We start from the raw sequence: 4,409 nt of genomic DNA on the forward strand, positions 1-4,409 counted from the left end.
CCTCCACCGTAGAAGGTGCATAGAGCAACTAGAGAAATCCTGTTAAAATACGTATCTAATCATACCATTTTTATGATCAAAATAATTCAATTACTTGCCTATAGACTTAAGGTGAAATTGAGGAACCACTATGATTTATAAGATTTGGATCCATACTGCTTCTCTATTTAATCCCTATCAGATCTCCTTACCCACTGGGTTCCTCCATACATCTTGACTCCTTGGTGCTCCTGTAGCATGCCAGGCAACTGCCTCAGAACTTTACTTTGCACTTGCTGTCCCATCTGCCTGGCATTCTTTTCCCTCAAATAACCAGATGATTTTATTTCTCACCTCATTCTACCCTCCCCTCAAATATTATCATTTCAACAAAAATAATTATGTTTTATCCATATGACTAAGTTTTACTTAGCCATAGAAGAGACATTTGGAGCATGGAGTACTTGCTTTCCCTGGTGTGATTCCATTCTGGAGTTTATCTCCATCCGCCTTCTTTCCCTCCTATGCATGCATCACCATCCCATGGAAGATTTGATGGACATGGACATGAGCCTTTTGAGGTCCCAGATATATCTTTTTAGCTGTAACTAAAGTCTGGCAAAGATTACAGTTTTAAGGTGGATAATCATGAAAATGAGCACAAGTTATCTTTAAGAATAGTTCAGGGGTTGGTGTAAAGGATGAATTGCACATTGATGAAGCAAAGGCAACGGAAACTTCGAAAATGTCTGTACAGCCAAGGTTTCCCTTGGAGGCTTTGAAATAACACTACTGTGGTCTTATGACTGACATGTTGTTCAAGGCCTATGCACAGTGGTGGACAATATTTAGTGGCTGTGGGGGAAGACACAGAGTGAGAAGATGCAGAGGAAGAGGATGGGAAACTCCTTAGTATATCTGGAAAGTGTTCTAACCTTGGAAGTGGTAGCAAATTTCCACAGGAAAAAACAAAACTTATTGCTGGTGAAAATGAGAAGGAAGATGAGGAGAAAGATGATGATGATGGTGATGATGATGATGGTGAACATGATAATGATGAGGAAGCTGAAGAAAGAGCTCCAGTAAAAAAATCTATATGAGATACTCTAGCCAAAAATGAAAGCCAGAATGAAAGAGACTCAAAACCATTAACACCAAAATCAAAAGGTCCCATGTCCTTCAAAAAAACAGGAAGAAGCTCCCCAAACACCCAAAGGACCTAGTTCTGTAAAGGACATTAAAGTAAGAATGCAAGTAAGTATAGAAAAGGGTGGTTCTCTTCCCAAAGTGGAAGCCAACTTCATCAATTATGTAAAGAATTGCCTCCGAATGACTGACCTGGAGGTTATTCAAGATCTCTGACATGCAGGAAATCTCTTTAAGAAAACAGTTTATTAAGCATCCGACTTTGGCTCAGGTCATGATCATACAATTAGTGAGTTCAAGCCCACATTGAGCTCTGTGCTCACAGCTCAGAGCCTGGAGCCTGCTTTGGATTCTGTGTCTCCCTGTCTCTGCCTCTCTCCCTTGCTCATGCTCAGTCTCTCAATCAAAAATAGATTTTAAAAAATATTTTTTAAGAAAATAGTTTAAACCGTTTGTTAAGATTTTCCTTTTTTTCATATCTATAATAGTTGATATCTGGCTATTCTTTTTATAACACAGAGTGAGAATTCTCCCTACCATGTCTGATAAATGTTCAGGTTCCACTGCCAAGAATGCATTGTCCAAAATACCTGTGTAGTGTTTTAAAGATGGAACTCTGCCCTTTGTTTGTTTTTAAGCATGTATGGAATGTTACAGTAGAACATAGTAGTCATGACAGACAAATGGAAATGGTGGGAAGACAAAGATATACATGTAAAATAAGCTAAGTGTTTTAACAGTAACAAAAAAAAAAAGCATGGAGTGCTTAATATTTGAATTTAAGTATAAAATTCAATCTACAAATTTACACACAGAATACTGTGTCAACAGTCTGCATATTACACATGCACAGAAAAAGTGGAAAGAAATAAACTGAAAATCCCTATTAAAACTTTCTTAGAGTGGTAAAACAGTATTTGTTGTCTTATCATTTATATTTTCTTTCATTTTTTTCAGTGTATTTTTTTTTATTTTATTTTTTTAAATTTTTTTTTCAATGTTTTTATTTTATTTTTGAGACAGAGAGAGGCAGAGCATGAGCAAGGGAGGGGCAGAGAGAGAGGGAGACACAGAATCTGAAGCAGACTCCAGGCTCTGAGCTGTCAACACAGACGCGGGGCTCGAACTCACAGACCGTGAAATCATGACCTGAGCCAAAGTCGGATGCTTAACCGACTGAGCCACCCAGGCGCCCCTCAGTGTATTTTTTAAATTAGAAAAAGATATATTTTAAGAATTGAGCACCTGCTGTGTGCATCTCACTGTCTGGGACTGGTAGATATGAAATTAAAGAGCTGTTCTAATTTTAACTGGGAAAATACATGGATAAATCATTAATTGTAATTTCAGTCAAATATGACAAAGTTATATGAGCAATATATACACTTCTTAATTTCTTAAAGATTTATTTTCTCACTTGTAAAATAGAAATAGCGATACATTGGGGCGCCTGGGTGGCTCAGTCGGTTAAGCGTCCGACTTGGGCTCAGGTCATTGATCTCACGGTTTGTGAGTTCGAGCCCCGTTTCGGGCTCTGTGCTGACAACTCAGAGCGTGGAGCCTGCTTTGGATTCTGTGTCTCCCTCTCTCTGTTCCCCTCCCCCACTTGTGCTCTCTCTTTCTCTGTCTCTCAAAAATGAATAAATGTAAAAACATTTTTTTAAAAAGAAATAATGATACATCTTCATAATTCTGCAGTAATATTACATGAACTAATGTGAGTAAAACACTGAACACAACAACTCACTAACAGCCTACTCAATTAGTCACTTTTAGTGTTATTCTTATCAGTATAACAGAGGTAGGAGTGATTTTTTTTAAACAATATCAGGGAAGACATAATAAAGTAGTGGGCATTGAATTGAGCTTAAAAAGTAATAGTAGTTGACAGCTTAGCAAATAGCATGGGCTAAGATATGCTATGGTAACAAGAACTCCACCAAATTTCAGTGGCTCAGGATAACAAAACCTAGTTTCTTATACAGCAATGGGGACAGACTGTCTCTGGTCATCAGAATCCCTCAGAGGGACCTGAATGAACAAGCTGAAATTGTGATCTATGCTTAACCTGTGCAGCAGGAGGAGTGGTATGCATTCAATCACTCACTGTCTCTAAAATTTTCTGGGCAGAAGAGACACATTTCACTTTCATTCACATTTCAACAGCCAAACAAAGCTACATGGCTAAATCTAACTTTAAACTGATGGCAAGAGATCCTACTCTGTGCATGAAAGCTAAAAAGCTGGAAATATTGGGTGAAAGCACAAATGATCGCCGACTTTAGTGATCAACTGACGATGAAAGTTGGTGGATCTGTTTCCTCAATAGGATAATTTGGACAATGATACAGTGTTAGGCCCTGACTTTTTCCTCTATCTCTGGATAGCAACAAGATGAAAGTGTATCACCTCCAGCAATATGGCAGAATGGATATCCCCAAATCATCCTGTTCCAAAAATGCCAGAAAAAGTTGAATAATTTTTAAAAGAATAAAGAACATGTCTGAGTTGGTAATAAAGCCAGAGTAATCCCGAGAGGCAGAGAGCAAATAGAAAGCATAAATCCCTAGTAATAAGTGAAATAAAGTCCATGGTTTCCCTGGGAAAAGCTGTACATTTCTTAATATAGAGCTTTGATTTTAATAACCTATGTGTGCCCACAGCCCACACAAAGTGAAAGATCAAATCAGAGATCACACATAGACCTGAGATTCAAGTGTAACAATCTCAATAAAGAGTGAACCTGGAAAAATAAATAAAACAGAAAAGCAATCATTTGCAAAGATAGAACGTTTGAAAGCTTGTCTATTTCAGCCTTGGATTTCAGGATTCTTAACCATGAGCTGGTGTTCATGTGGTTTGTGGTGGAAGCTCACCCCACCTAGGTGGTCTGACAACCCAGGGGAAAGAATAAAGTTTAAAGCATTTCATGAAATGATCATGTGCTATGACTGTTCCAGGTACTAAGCAGAAATAAATGCAAATATTCTCTGAAGGAATAAAATTTCAGTGTAGGTCACATAGATTCCCAACAAATACAGTTGTTTTCAACATGAATGCTCAACAAAAATAATGATAAAGCAAATGATAGAGCATAACATTGTTATATACAGTTGAAAAAAATTCAAATTTAAATTTTAGAGATAATACAATAATTAAAATGTAAATATCTAAGATGATTTTAAAATTGTAGTAAAATGAGCTTCACATAGAGCTTACCATTTCAAACTACTTAAAGTGTACTTAACCAGTGGCATCAAGTGCATTTACAATTACATGCAAAC

At 37.2% G+C, this 4,409-nt stretch overlaps 1 pseudogene; it reads left to right on the forward strand.

The window, feature by feature from the left end:
* Nucleotides 1-522: 522 nt before the first annotated feature.
* On the forward strand, nt 523-1,341 carry LOC122203846 (annotated as a pseudogene).
* Nucleotides 1,342-4,409: the final 3,068 nt, after the last annotated feature.

Source organism: Panthera leo, chromosome D3, assembly GCF_018350215.1.
Source record: "Panthera leo isolate Ple1 chromosome D3, P.leo_Ple1_pat1.1, whole genome shotgun sequence".
Classification (NCBI taxonomy): Eukaryota; Metazoa; Chordata; class Mammalia; order Carnivora; family Felidae; genus Panthera; species Panthera leo.